General features: G+C 40.7%; 1 long non-coding RNA gene across 1 annotated transcript; it reads right to left on the bottom strand.

Annotated features, from left to right (window-relative positions):
• Nucleotides 1–2,247: 2,247 nt before the first annotated feature.
• Nucleotides 2,248–15,104, bottom strand: LOC115098558. Its single transcript, XR_003858552.1, has 4 exons — nucleotides 15,070–15,104; nucleotides 11,494–11,526; nucleotides 2,874–2,915; nucleotides 2,248–2,281 (listed from the first exon to the last, which is right to left on the bottom strand). It is a non-coding gene; the product is annotated as an uncharacterized LOC115098558 (long non-coding RNA).
• Between the last annotated feature and the right edge of the window lie 1,238 nt (nucleotides 15,105–16,342).

The following is a 16,342-nucleotide window of genomic DNA, read 5'->3' on the forward strand; positions in this document are numbered from 1 at the left end:
ATGAAAATAACACATATTTAGGTTAGAATTGATAAGAAATAATAGAAGGTACAATGTTTGAAAATATTGACATTTCTTTTAAAACAGGCTACAAGTGCAAAAACCACAAGATACGTAAAGAGTTCAGGACCGCATATACTGAACAGATTTCAAAAATCATGCGAGCTCACGTGTGTCTCGAGGTATGAGACAAAAATATTTTTGACAACATGCTGAGAGGTATAGGCATGGTCTTAGTGTCGCATGAGCATTCCCTACATTTCTCAATAAAATTTGCACATAAATATTTATGTGCACAAGCACACACCATTTTCCCCTACCTCATAACCTTACTTCTATGGATAGCATGTCAATCCAGTATAAAAATAAAAATAGGCTAGTCAGTAAGATTTTGAGGATTGGGCTCACAAATTTAAAGTGATGCTAATTAACTAGTGGGGTTAAGAAGTCCTATCATTTCATGGGCTAAATGGAAACAAATTGGTGGAAATGGAAATTGCGAGGGCACAAGTGTCTACTTAAATCCCCTCACTTATACATTAGAGGCGGAATTTCTCGGTAAATGCACATGTTTATAGAAAATTGTGTGCAAATATCTAAGCATATGGTTTATTTTGTACAACGTGCACATATATGCCCCAAGATCACGATATGGCTGCGATCTTTCTATTGAACTGTGATTCATGGCTTCACATGCACCCGCAAGTCTTTTTTGAAGATACCATCATAATTTCCAAACAGAACATGAAGATAATGTTATTGTTGAAGGAAAAATTGTTCTAATTAATCTTTAATTAATTCAAATTTTCTTGCTAAATTGCTTCTTATTCCTATACGAAAAAGGTTACATGTAGTGCAATTTTTACACTAAAATGTAGGACAATATTAAACATAGATGAAGCCCCATCTATTTCATGGTTTTTCGCTGCAAACACTTGCCATGGTCAGCACTCAAAAATATCGTGATTCCCCCAAACATATACTGTATCCCTTGTCTCACATAGATACTTGATTTCCTTTCAGTTCTTCATAATGCAGGAGCCAACCTCAGCTGCACTTTCTCAATGACTGCTGCCTTTTGCCATGATGGCAGCAGATCCATTTTAACACAATGAGATTTCACAAACCTTGTTCTGTTGGCATTATTTGCAATTGTGGCTTCAGCATGGCACAACTGACAGGGGATTGTACCAGCCCAGTAAAGAACTACAGTGTAATGAGGATATCTCTGGGATAACACAGTATAGAATCAAATTGGGGGGATTCCAGATGACCCAGAAGAAGCCGTACTTTGTGGTGGAATCTCAATTATTTTTATAGGGGTTCTTATTTCACATTCTGGAGTTTCTTAAATTTGTGTTTCCAAATAATAAAAATGGAGAGAAACAAAAATATTGGTAAAACAACAGATTCGATAGCTATAAAAAAAACAAAAAAAAAAATCTAGAAATTATTTCTGCCACAAATAATAGAAACTCTTCATGTGATAAAATTGCCTATGTGCAAGCTTTTAAAGGAGTGGAGCTTATTGATGGCAGATAGAATATAGGTTAGAGATTTAATTAAACTCTTTCCTGGAGCTATAATTTCACATTACTTACTTAACACAGAGGCGATAAGAAAGGTTCAGAAAAATTACACAATATAATTGAAAATAACCTGAATTTGAAGTTAAAAAAAAAGGGAGAGATTCTTCATTCCCCACAGAATGATGAGCTGAGGTGATAAAGAGGGTGGGGAAGTGAGAAAAGGGTTGGGAAGGTGCCAGTGTGTATCTGGAAGCATCACGGCAGTGTGGATTCATCTGCCACAGTGCGGCCGTGCCTGCATAAAATCACCCCGTACCACCATGCAAAAAGGCGTTGTTATTTCCCATGCTACTACCTGCAATAAGGTCCAAGACATTATTGCCAGCAGCACTGTTACCACCCAGTTTCCCTTCCCCCCCCCCCGAACTTCTCTTAACTCCAGCCCCTTTCCCTAATTTAAATTTTAATGCCATGAAAATCAAATTATTGCATGTGTTATAGCATTATCACCTGTGATAATGTCCTAAGGCATGCAATAATTGGCCATGGCATCTTGGTCAATGATTCCAATGCAGTAGTTTATTGAAAAAAAGGAAATTTGCATTTGAAATATTTAATTGGAATGCATATACATAACTTAAAATAGAGAAGCGTAAGCATCTGAACTACAAGGAAGCAGAAAAAGTTAAAACGATTACGGAGAGATGAGAAGGAATTACCTGTTGTTGTTGATCCAGGAGTAGTAGTTGGTCCTATGAAAATAACACATATTTAGGTTAGAATTGATAAGAAATAATAGAAGGTGCAATGTTTGAAAATATTGACATTTCTTTTTAAACACCACAGAATTGCGAAAACCACGAGATACATACGGACTTTAGGACCGCATATACTGAATAGATTTTAAAAATCATGCAAGCTCACGTGTATCTCAAGGTATGAGTCAAAAATGTATTTGAGAACATGGTGAGAGGTATAGGCATGGTCTTAGTGTCGCATGCTCATTCCCTACATTTCTCAATAAAATTTGCACATAAATATTTACGTGCACAAGAACACACCATTTTCCCCTTCCTCATAATCTTTCTTCTGCTATGGATAGCATGTCAATCCAGTATAAAAATAAAAATAGGCTAGTCAGTAAGACTTTGAGACATGCAATAATTGGCTATGGCATCTTGGTCAATTATTCCAATGCAGTAGTTTATTGAAAAAAAGTAAATTTGCATTTGAAATATTTAATTGGAATGCATATACATAACTTAAAATAGAGAAGCGTAAGCATCTGAACTACAAGGAAGCAGAACAAGTTAAAACGATTACGGAGAGATGAGAAGGAATTACCTGTTGTTGTTGATTCAGCTGTTGCTAGATCTCTTCTTATTCCTATATGAAAAAGGTTACAATTAGTGCAATGTTTACACTAAAATTTAGGACAATATTAAACATAGATGAAGCCCCATCTATTTCATGGTTTTTCGCTGCAAACACTTGCCATGGTCAGCACTCAAAAATATCATGATTCCCCCAAACATATACTGTATCCCTTGTCTCATATAGATACTTGATTTCCTTTCAGTTCTTCATAATGCAGGAGCCAACCTCAGCTGTACTTTCTCAATGACGGCTGCCTTTTGTCATGATGGCAGCAGATCCATTTTAACACAATGAGATTTCACAAACTTTGTTCTGTTGGCATTATTTGCAATTGTGGCTTCAGCATGGCACAACTGATAGGGGATTGTACCAGCCCAGTAAAGAACTACAGTGTAATGAGGATATCTCTGGGATAACACAGTATTTAATTAATTTGGGGGGATTACAGATGATCCAGAAGAAGCCGTACTTTGTGGTGGAATCTCAATTATTTTTATAGAGGTTCTTATTTCACATTTTGGAGTTTTTTAAATTTGTGTTTCCAAATAACAAAAATGGAGTAAAACAAAAATGTTGGTAAAACATCAGTTTCGATAGCTATAAAAAAACAACTTAATCTAGAAATTATTTCTGCCACAAGTAATAGAAACTCTTCATGTAATAAAATTGCCTATGAGCAAGCTTTTAAAAGAGTGGACCTTATTGATGGCAGGATAGAGGTTAGAGATTTAACTAAACTCTTTCCTGGAGCTATAATTTCACATTACTTACTTAACACAGAGGCTATAAGAAAGATTCAGAAAAATTACACAATATAATTGAAAATAACCTGAACTTGAAGTAAAAAAAAAAGGGCTAGATTCATCATTCCCCACAGCATGATGAGCTGAGGCGATAAAGGGGGTGGGGAGGTGAGAAAAGGGTTGGGAAGGTGCTAGTGTGTATCGGGAAGCATCACGGCAGTGTGGTTTCACCTGCCACAGTGCAGCAGTGCTGCACATTATCGCACCATAGCACCATGCAAAAAGGCTTTGTTATTTCCCACACTACTACTTGCAATAATGTCCAAGACATTATCACCAGCAGCACTGTCACCACCCAATTTCCCTAACCCCCCAAACTCCTTTAACTCCAACCCCTTTCCCTAATTTAAATTTTATTTTATTTTTTTTTTATATTTCTTTATTAAGTTTTCCACCCAAAAAGACAGTGACCAACCTGGTAACTTAACAAGTATAACAATAACTAAGCCAGTACAACAACTATGTCGGTCCCCTCCCCCCTCATTCCTTTACCCCCCCTAGAGACAAGGTGAATGATCCACGTATCCATAAGGAAAAGACTTTTAAGGAGACATCCTAGGAGTCCGTGACACCCCTCTATATTTCGGAAGACACACTGCCTTATATAAGTCCCTTTTGGATCTTGGCAGTTGGTTCCAATATCCTCTCCAAATGTCATCCCATCTGCTTTGCCTTCATTTTGACTGACTGTGCGCAGTCATAAGTTCAAATTGTAACATATGGTCCATCTTGTTTTTCCAATGTGCCACTTGTGGGTAAGTAGCTGTCATCCAGGCAGCCATTATAGTTTGTAGTCCCGCCAGAGTGGCCTTACTCAAGAACATTTGTTGAGTTTTCCTCCAAATCAGCTATCGAACCCTCGTATAGGTGGAGAAGACACAACCTAGGGTTCTTTGGGACTGGAGAGCCTATAGCCTGTCTCACCTCCAGCAAGATGGCATCCCAGAACTTCTGTATAATTGGACAGTCCCAGATACAGTGAAAAAAAAGGATCCAGGTTGGTCATTACATTTTAAACATACATCCAAATCACAGAGTCGAGCTGCATACATACCCGTTCTAGCCATGTACATACAGTGTAAGATTTTGAACCCCACTTCCCTTAAACCAATATTTTCAGATACTAGTGAACTGCCTTTTAAAACCTGAATGATCTCCTTTAAGGATAGGGAGATGCCAGCTTGAGTTTGCCATTTTTTCTGTATAGTTAAGAGGGCAACCTGCTGGGGTATATTACGCAGTCTCTTGGACAGGGTTGCACACGAATTTGGTTTATGCCCTTTAGCATCAAAAATGGACTGTAAAACTTTGAACCCTTGCAAGTTGTCTAGGTCCAATTTTAATGAGCGAATATAATGCCTAGCTTGCAGGTATCCATAAAAATCTTTATTGTCCACCCCATACGTGTCTCTTAATGTTTGAAAGTCCAGTATTCCTCCCCTGTCCAGGTCCAAAAATTGATACACCATAGTCAACCCCAAAGCCGCCCATTTACTGAAAACTATAGCTTCCTCTCCATCCATAAATTCAGGATTCCCTATAAACGTTAGATAGGGAGTGGATACAGAAGTCATTCTACATTTAACCTTGGTTAAATATCTCCAGGCCTTACGACAGTTGTTCAGCAACAGGCTATGTCTAGCGTTGCTGGGCACTTTTCCCCCAGGCACCTGAAAAATATTTACTGGCCTTAACGGGGCTAGCCAAGCACTTGCAGTCTGATATGGAACGCAGATGGACGTCCCTTGTATCCAATCATATATATGTCGGAACATACAAGCCAAATTGTATTTCATCCAGTTCGGGCAGGCTAGACCTCCTTGGTCTCTCGGTAACATTAAAGTTTGGAGAGGTAGTCGCACCCGCCTCCCTCCCCATAGGAACTGATGTATAGCCCTATGTATGCGAATAAGTTCCCTTTTCGTTATCCACACGGGAATTTGTTGCATTACATATAACCATCGTGGTAGCTCCATCATCTTAAGGAGATAAATTTTCCCTGACAAAGATAGTGGCAGTTTAGTCCATGTCTTAAGTTTTTCCTCCATCCGATGTATTAGAGGCTCAATATTTACTCTGTGTAGGGCCTCTATATTTTTCGGGAGTTGGATTCCCAAATAACGCATCTCAGAACCCACCCACTTCAAGGGGAAGACCCCCTCCCATTCTCCTTGTATGGAGGGATCCAAGGCCATCGCCTCTGACTTATCTCTATTAATTTTCAGACCGGCAAAGGAGCCAAAGAGGAGTTGCCATGCCAGCATTTCATTAAAGAATGCTGGGGCCTAGTCAGGAAGACCATAACATCATCAGCGAATGCCGATAATTTAAACTCTTGGTCACCACTCCCATACCCAGTGATCAGTAGGTCCTCCGCTATTTTGCGTAATAGAGGATCTATTGATAGAATATAAAGCAATGGCGATAAAGGGCATTCTTGACTGGTCCCCCGAAATAACTGGAAATCCTCCGATAGTTTACCATTAGCCAATATTGCTGATGTGGGTTTATGATACAGCATTTTGATACTGTTCACTATCTCTCCCTGAATACCGTACCGATCCAAAACAGAAAAGAGATAGAGCCAGGAGACCCTGTCGAAGGCCTTTTCTGAATCAAATCCCAAGATCACAGCCTTAATCTTTTGTTTTTTGCACTCTTCCATGGCTAGGATTAAAGCTGTTAAGTTCTTAGATATAGCTCGCCCCTTAACAAACCGGCCTGTTGGGGCATGATAAGGCTTGGGAAACAGATGCTTAATCTTTTCGCTAGTATCTTGGCGAATACCTTTGCTTCGTAGTTTAATAAGGATATAGGCCTACATGAGGCCGGGGAAGAAAGATCTTTTCCCGGTTTTTCCAGCACTGTAATAAATGCCCTCGTGGTACCACTGGGAAAGCATTTATTTTCTTGTGCCGACTTATAGGGCCCCAATTTGTGGTAAAAGTATTTTGTAATATTCGGCACTCAGGCCGTCCAGACCTGGCGCCTTGCTTCGTTTACTTTCCTTAATTACCGAAGCCAGTTCACCCAGTTGCATCGGCCGATTTAATCTCTCTAATTTTTCCGAGGTTAAATTAGGCAAGCATAAAGACTCAAAGAACTCATCTTCCTCTTTTTTTCCCCTATCCTATCATCTTGATACAGGGCTTCGTAAAAAGCCCTGAACCGGGCACATATATCTTTGCCCGAGGTAAGAGGGTGGCCTTTCTCATCACTCAGCTTATCGATATACGTTTTCCCCCTATGTAGGCATACCATGTTCACTAGCATTTTCCCCGCTTTGTTACCAAACCTGAATAATTTATGGGCTCCTGTCTGCATTGCCCTTTGAGCCCTAGTGTGTAACAAGTTATTCAAAGTACGTAATATATCATAATATACTTCCTTATGCTGGTCATCATTCTGTTGTGCTAATTGTTGTTTTGCTGTCCCTAGCTGCCTTTCCAGCACCAGGATAGACTGGTGCAAGGCCTTCAATTTTGCAATTAGAAAGGAGGTAATTTCGCCTCGCAAAACTGCTTTACTGGCTTCCCAATAAAGGATGGGCTCTATACGATGTACCTGATTATTTCGTTCGTATTCTCCCCATTTATCTAACAAGAACTGCTTAAATTCTGTATTGTCGGCTAATTGGCTAGGGAAATGCCATAGCCTTTCACCCGCCTCTCCAGCACCATCCGTTAGGTCAACCCAAATCAGTGCATGATCGGATATCTCAATAGGCCCTATGTGCGCTTTGGCTATTCTTAGGAATAGAGAAGCCGGAAAGAGAATATAGTCAATTCGGGACATCGTCGCATGTGCCCGAGAGACATGCGTGTAATCCATTTCTGAGGGATGTAACGTACGCCATATGTCCAATGTTTGGAGCTCTTGACAAAGGAAGGTTATTCCCTTGGGATGTCCCCCATTACCCGCCTGTCTGCCCTGAGATCTATCCATCATTGAATCCTGGACACAATTAAAATCCCCAAGTAGCACCAAATCCCCTCTCATAACCGATAATAGTTTTCCTATTAGAGCTTGGAAAAATTTATGATCATAAGAATTTGGGGCGTATACTGAACATATAGTCACATCTTTTCCTTGTATTTTACCCATAAGTATGAGATATCAACCACTAGGATCCACCACTTGTTGCGTCAAGTTAAAGCGCACTGTTTTGTTTATTAAGATAGCGGTTCCTGCCTTCCTGCCCACTGCAGGCGCAGCAAAGCATTGTCCCACTCAGCTTCTCTGTAACATTTTGGATTCTTCATTAGTGAGATGAGTTTCCTGAATAGCCGCTATTCCTGCTTTCGCCCTCTGCAGGGCACTTAGAATTTTTTGTCTTTTGATGGGCGTGCCTATCCCTCCCACATTCCACGAACAAATTCTAAGATTGTTTATCCTATTCCTTCCTTCAAAATACTTTTCCCAGCTACAGTTTCTGTCATTTGCCGGAAGGCCTCCCAGCCTAGGCCTCCATCTCTCACATGTCTGAAAACACCTAAACATCTCTCCTTTGTCCCCTTCTCTCCCAATGTGAATACCCACCCCTTCCACCTTCCCCCTCCCATCCCCCTCCCTACGAATTTCTTCTGCAATCTCTGTGTTTACCCCCCCCTTCCCTGACCCCTCCCAAATCCATTCTCTCTGTACTGAAAATAATCTCCCCATGTAAAACAAGAATAGAGATCTGTGTAGTATGCGTTCGGGTGCTACCCCCCTTACGACACTTGGGATGGTCACCATAAAACATAACCTCTCATACCCCCAACAATAATAACCCCCAAGGATATTATATATTAGCAATGCCCACAAGAAACCCAACAATAACAATAACAACAAGGGGCAAGCCATAGTCCTTGCATAGTGCAGTGCTCTTCCTAAGTCCAGGGTGAACTCCACATCCTGTCCCATCAGGCGGATTTTAGCCAACTCGAGCCGTTCTGAAATAATTTCAGGCTTCTCACCGACCACCATCAAGTATTTAAATTCTTCAGCCAGTCTCCAGCCTTTTCCGGTTCCTCAAACTGTAGGGTCTTTCCGTCTTTCCAAACTCTCAAAGTAGCCGGATACTGAAGGGCAAATCGTATGTTCTTTGCAAACAGGGAACTGCAGGTGTTTGCAAAAAGTTTCCTTTTAACCGCCACCGCCGCAGAGAAGTCCTGGAAGACAATCACTTTTGCACCCTTTAAGGTAAGCTCTGTAGATTTCCGAAAGGCCGTCAGAACCTGGGTCTTGTGGGTCCAGTCCAAAAATTTGGCAATCACTAGGCGAGGACGAGTCGCCATCTCTTTCCTGGGGCCTAACCTGTGTGCTCGCTCCACGATCAGCTTGCCTTCCAATGCCAGGAGCTGTAATGCCTTAGGTAACCACTCTTCCGACAACCCTTTAAGCTCAATATCTGGGATGTTTTCGGGTTTGCCCAAAAACTTTAAGTTATTCCTCCATGTTCGATTTTCGAGATCCTCTAGTTTATGCTCAGCAGCTCTTTTCGCAGTTTCCAGCTGGGTTACCCGGGCTGCCAACACCACGTGCTCCTCCTCTGTGGCTGATATTCTGCCCTCTGCAATGTCCATTCTGCGCCCCCACATCGCTGATCAAGTCTTTTATAGCTTGTATATTTTCGTTAAGCCCCACAAATTTTGGCTCAAATCCTGCTACAAACCGCCGCCTGCTCATCTAGCCCGCCTCCCTCCGGGCCTCCTCGTACATCCGCCATCTTAGAGTCCATCTCTGTCGCTCTAGCTTTCTCTTTTTTCACCGGCTTACCGGGCATGCCCGTCCGTGGCGACGTGCTCTCTAGGATGCGCTTCAGCTTGGGAAAAGATTGCGGCGAAAAGTTGAAACGAATACTGTCAAGGTTAGTGAGGAGACCTGGTTTCAGAGGGGGCAGCTCCTGGAGCTGAGCAAAGTGCGACTTGCTCGGCTCACCGCATCACGTGATCCACCTAATTTAAATTTTAATGCTGTGAAAATCAAATTATTGCATGTGTTAGGGCATTATCACCTGTGATAATGTCCTAAGGCATGCAATAATTGGCTATGGCATCTTGGTCAATGATTCCAATGTAGTAGTTTATTGAAAAAAAGGAAATTTGCATTTGAAATATTTAATTGGAATGCATATACATAACTTAAAATAGAGAAGTGTAAGCATCTGAACTACAAGGAAGCAGAACAAGTTAAAACGATTACAGAGAGATGAGAAGGAATTACCTATCCCTCCTGATTGGCCTACCTAAAACTACACTAAAACCTCTGCAAGTACTACAAAATCCCACAGCAAGAATATTAACCAGAAAAAAGAAATCAGACCACATCACCCCTGTCCTAAAAACTCGTCACTGACTCCCAATCGAGCAAAGAATCAAATTCAAAACTCTAACAATAGTACACAGCGCATTACATAAAACCAACAACACCGCACTGAAGGACATAATCCAACCACACAAACCTCAAAGATTGACCAGAACTGCCAATAAACTACACCTTGAAATACCCTCACTTCCTCTAGCGAAACTCACCAACACCAGGAACAGAGCATTCTCCATAGCTGGACCTAATTTATGGAACTCCATACCACAACACTTAAGTTCAATTTGCGACATCAAATCCTTCAGAAAAGAACTAAAAACTTGGTTATTCAGCCAAATGTTTAGAGATGGCATGGGCTAAGCAATGCACATCTATCTTGAACCATTACATGTCTCTGGCCCCACCCATTTGACATACCTTCCTCGCACCCCCTCCCTTCCATCCCCACCCCTCCCATCGATCCACCTTTATCCTTCCCCTTCTAATCCACCTTAAGTCTTGGCCTGCCCCACCCACCATGCTCCACTCTCCTATTAAGACCCCTATCCCCGATCAATCAATCAGCTGGTTAGCACTTGCTCTGTTTATTTGGTTTATTTGCACTATCAAAAAATGTTATAATAGTTCTATCAAGTAATATCATATTCATATACAAATTTGGTTGTAATGTTACACAATGTTCTAAGGTTAACTGTATGTATTATGTTGTTCTCATGTAAACCGGAGTGAAGGCAGAATGCTATACTTCGGTATATAAAAGATCCAAAATAAATAAATAAAATAAATATTGTTGTTGATTCAGCTGTTGTAGATGGTCCTATGAAAATAACACATATTTAGGTTAGAATTGATAAGAAAGGTTCAGAAATATTACACAATATAATTGAAAATAACCTGAATTTGAAGTTTAAAAAAAGGGCTAGATTCTTCATTCCCCACAGAATGATGAGCTGAGGTGATAAAGAGGGTGGGGAGGTGAGAAAAGGTTGGGAAGGTGCTAGTGTGTATCTGGAAGCATCACAGCAGTGTGAATTTCACCTGCCACAGTGCGGCCGTACCGCATATTATCGCCCCGTAGCACCATGCAAAAAGGCGTTGTTATTTCCCACGCTACTACCTGCAATAATGTCCAAGACATTATCGCCAGCAGCACTGTTACCACCCAATTTCCCTAACCCCCCCGAACTCCTCTTAACTCCAACCCCTTTCCCTAATTTAAATTTTAATGCCTTGAAAATCAAATTATTGCATGTGTTAGAGCATTATCACCTGTGATAATGTCCTAAGGCATGCAATAATTGGCTATGGCATCTTGGTCAATGATTCCAGTACAGTAGTTTATTGAAAAAAAGAAAATTTGCATTTGAAATATTTCATTGGAATGCATATACATAACTTAAAATAGAGAAGCATAAGCATCTGAACTACAAGGAAGCAGAACAAGTTAAAACGATTACAGAGAGAGAAAAAGAAATTACCTGTTGTTGATGATCCAGCTGTTGTTGTTGGTCCTATGAAAATAACACATATTTAGGTTAGAATTGATAAGAAATAATAGAAGGTACAATGTTTGAGAGAAGATTCAGAACCAATGTCAGGAAGTATTTCTTCACGGAGAGGGTGGTGGATGCCTGGAATGCCCTTCCGGAGGATGTGGTGAAGACCAGAACTGTGAAGGACTTCAAAGGGGCGTGGGATAAACACTGTGGATGCATAAAGTCAAGAGGCCGCCAATGAAGAGTGGGTGACTCGCCAGAATGATGGCTACTGCCTGGAGACAATACCCTTATTAAATAAACATACACATGCTTACTGTGACTCCAACATCGCTCTAAGCTTCAACAGCAAGAGGAAATGTGGAAAAAAGTATTCACACTCACAAAGAGGGGAGTAGCTGGCTTGTTACGGCGGTTACTACCCCAAACCAAATGTGCCTGATACTTCACTTTCGATGCATATCCAGCATGGCTCTCTGCTTCAACAGCATGGGAGAAGACTGATACTTCACGCATATCCAGCATAGCTCTCTGCTTCAACGGCAGGGGAGAAGAAAAGAGGGTTCGCACTCACAAAGCGGGGAGTAGCTGGCTTGTTATGGCGGTTACTACCCCAAACCAAATGTGCCTGATACTTCACTTTCGATGCATATCCAGCATGGCTCTCTGCTTCAACAGCATGGGAGAAGACTGATACTTCACGCATATCCAGCATAGCTCTCTGCTTCAACGGCAGGGGAGAAGAAAAGAGGGTTCGCACTCACAAAGCGGGGAGTAGCTGGCTTGTTACGGCGGTTACTACCCCAAACCAAATGTGCCTGATACTTCACTTTCGATGCATATCCAGCATGGCTCTCTGCTTCAACAGCATGGGAGAAGACTGATACTTCACGCATATCCAGCATAGCTCTCTGCTTCAACAGCAGGGGAGAAAAAAAGAAAACTGATACTTCACGCATATCCAGCATAGCTCCCTGCTTCAACGGCAGGGGAGAAGAAAAACAACCAATAAGGGCTGTATAACATAGTCTGGGTAAAACAAATAAGCATGGGTGTAACTTGCTTATTGGCAGGGGAGAAGAAAAACAACCGATAAGGGCTGTATAACATAGTCTGGTAAAACAAATAAGCATGGGTGTAACTTGCTTATTGCGGCGGCTACTACCCCTAACTAATCAAGCTAGATATTTCACTTGGATGCAGCTCCATCACTGCTCTCTACATTAAAGGTGGGGGTGGAAGGGAAATAGAACCAAGAGCTAAGAGAAACAGATAAGTATGAGAGAAAAAATGTGTGAAGCTTGCTGGGCAGACTGGATGGGCCATTTGGTCTTCTTCTGCCGTCATTTCTATGTTTCTATGTTTCTATGTTTGAAAATATTGAGATTTCTTTTAAAACAGCCTACAAGTGCAAAAACTACAAGATACGTAAAGAGTTCAGGACCGCATATACTGAACAGATTTCAAAAATCATGCGAGCTCACGTGTATCTCGAGGTATGAGACAAAAATGTTTTTGACAACATGCTGAGAGGTATAGCCATGGTCTTAGTGTGGCATGCGCATTCCCTACATTTCTCAATAAAATTTGCACATAAGTGTTTATGTGCACAAGCACACACCATTTTCCCCTACCTCATAACCTTACTTCTATGGATAGCATGTCAATCCAGTAGAAAAATAAAAATAGGCTAGTCAGTAAGATTTTGAGGATTAGGGCTCACAAATTTAAAGTGATGCTAATTAACTAGTGGGGTTAAGAAGTCCTATCATTTCATGGGCTAAATGGAAACAAATTGGGGGAAATGGAAATTGCGAGGGCACAAGTGTCGACTTAAATCCCCTCACTTATACATTAGAGGCGGAATTTCTCGGTAAATGCACATGTTTATAGAAAATTGTGTGCAAATATCTAAGCATATGGTTTATTTTGTACAACGTGCACATATATGCCCCAAGATCACGATATGGCTGCGATCTTTCTATTGAACTGTGATTCATGGCTTCACATGCACTCGCAAGTCTTTTTTGAAGGTACCATCATAATTTCCAAACAGAACATGAAGATAATGTTATTGTTGAAGGAAACATTGTTCTAATTAATCTTTAATTAATTCAAATTTTCTTCCTAAATTGCTTCTTATTCCTATATGAAAAAGGTTACATGTAGAGCAATTTTTACACTAAAATTTAGGACAATATTAAACATAGATGAAGCCCCATCTATTTCATGGTTTTTCGCTGCAAACACTTGCCATGGTCAGCACTCAAAAATATCGTGATTCCCCCAAACATATACTGTATCCCTTGTCTCATATAGATACTTGATTTCCTTTCAGTTCTTCATAATGCAGGAGCCAACCTCAGCTGCACTTTCTCAATGACTGTTGCCTTTTGTCATGATTGTAGCATATCCATTTTAACACAATGAGATTTCACAAACCTTGTTCTGTTGGCATTATTTGCAATTGTGGCTTCAGCATGGCACAACTGATAGGGGATTGTACCAGCCAAGTAAAGAACTACAGTGTAATGAGGATATCTCTGGGATAACACAGTATAGAATCAAATTGGGGGGATTCCAGATGACCCAGAAGAAGCCGTACTTTGTGGTGGAATCTCAATTATTTTTATAGGGGTTCTTATTTCACATTCTGGAGTTTCTTAAATTTGTGTTTCCAAATAATAAAAATGGAGAGAAACAAAAATATTGGTAAAACAACAGATTCGATAGCTATAAAAAAAACAAAACAAATTAATCTAGAAATTATTTCTGCCACAAGTAATAGAAACTCTTCATGTGATAAAATTGCCTATGTGCAAGCTTTTAAAGGAGTGGAGCTTATTGATGGCAGGTAGAATATAGGTTAGAGATTTAATTAAACTCTTTCCTGGAGCTATAATTTCACATTACTTACTTAACACAGAGGCGATAAGAAAGGTTCAGAAAAATTACACAATATAATTGAAAATAACCTGAATTTGAAGATAAAAAAAGGGCTAGATTCTTCATTCCCCACAGAATGATGAGCTGAGGTGATAAAGAGGGTGGGGAAGTGAGAAAAGGGTTGGGAAGGTGCTAGTGTGTATCTGGAAGCATCACTGCAGTGTGGTTTCACCTGCCACAGTACGGCCGTGCCGCATATAATCGCCTCGTAGCACCATGCAAAAAGGCGTTGTTATTTCCCACGCTACTACCTGCAATAAGGTCCAAGACATTATCGCCAGGAGCACTGTTACCATTCAATTTCCCTAAACCCCCCGAACTCCTCTTAACTCCAGCCCCTTTCCATAATTTAAATTTTAATGACGTGAAAATCAAATTATTGCATGTGTTACAGCATTATCACCTGTGATAATGTGCTAAGGCATGCAATAATTGGCCATGGCATCTTTGTCAATGATTCCAATGCAGTAGTTTATTGAAAAAAAGGAAATTTGCATTTGAAATATTTAATTGGAATGCATATACATAACTTAAAATAGAGAAGCGTTAGCATCTGAACTACAAGGAAGCAGAACAAGTTAAAACGATTACAGCGAGATGAGAAGGAATTACCTGTTATTGCTGAGCCAGGTGTAGTAGTTGGTCCTATGAAAATAACACATATTTAGGTTAGAATTGATAAGAAAGGTTTAGAAAAATTACACAATATAATTGAAAAAACCCTGAATTTGAAGTTTAAAAAAAGGGCTAGATTAATCATTCCCCACAGAATGATGAGCTGAGGTGATAATGAGGGTGGGGAAGTGAGAAAAGGGTTGGGAAGGTGCTAGTGTGTATCTGGAAGCATCACGTCAGTGTGGTTTCACCTGCCACAGTGCGGCCGTGCCGCATATTATCGCCCCGTAGCACCATGCAAAAAGCCGTTGTTATTTCCCACACTACTACCTGCAATAAGGTCCAAGACATTATCGCCTGCAGCATTGTTACCACCCAATTTTCCGTACCCCCCCCCCCCCCCGAACTCCTCTTAACTCCAGCCCCTTTCCATAATCTAAATTTTAATGCCATGAAAATCAAATTATTGCATGTGTTACAGCATTATCACCTGTGATAATGTCCTAAGGCATTCAATAATTGGCCATGGCATCTTGGTCAATGATTCCAATGCAGTAGTTTATTGAAAAAAAGGAAATTTGCATTTGAAATATTTAATTGGAATGCATATACATAACTTAAAATAGAGAAGCGTAAGCAACTGAACTACAAGGAAACAGAACAAGTTAAGCAAAATTGCTTACCTTGTAATAGGTGTTATCCCAGGACAGCAGGATGTAGTCCTCACATATGGGTGACATCAGTAATGGAGCCCTATGTACGGAAAATTTCTTTAAAAGTTTCTATGAAACTTTTGACTGGCAGCAGAGTGCCTACTGAGCATGCCCAGCATGCCATGATATTCCCTGGCACAGGGGACTCCCTTCAGTCTTGTTTTGTAGCAATTAGCGTTAGCCAAAAATAAAATAATAAAACGTATCGGACCCAACTCCGCGGGGTGGCGGGTGGGTTTCGTGAGGACTACATCCTGCTGTCCTGGGATAACACCTATTACAAGGTAAGCAGCTTTGCTTTATCCCAGGACAAGCAGGATGCTAGTCCTCACATATGGGTGATTAGCAAGCTAGAGGCTGAGTCATTTTGCAGTGAAGCAACTGTAAGTATTGTTGTTGAAATGAATCAGCCAAAGATCACAGCAGGTTGGATGTGGAAGGAGTTGGGATTACACTGGAAACAAGTTCTTTAAGACGGATTGTCCATAGGCTGAATCTTGTCTTCCTTCTTTGTCTAAACAGTAGTGAGCTGCAAAAGTGAAGAGAACTCCATGTTG

This window comes from Rhinatrema bivittatum, chromosome 9 (assembly GCF_901001135.1).
Source record: "Rhinatrema bivittatum chromosome 9, aRhiBiv1.1, whole genome shotgun sequence".
Classification (NCBI taxonomy): Eukaryota; Metazoa; Chordata; class Amphibia; order Gymnophiona; family Rhinatrematidae; genus Rhinatrema; species Rhinatrema bivittatum.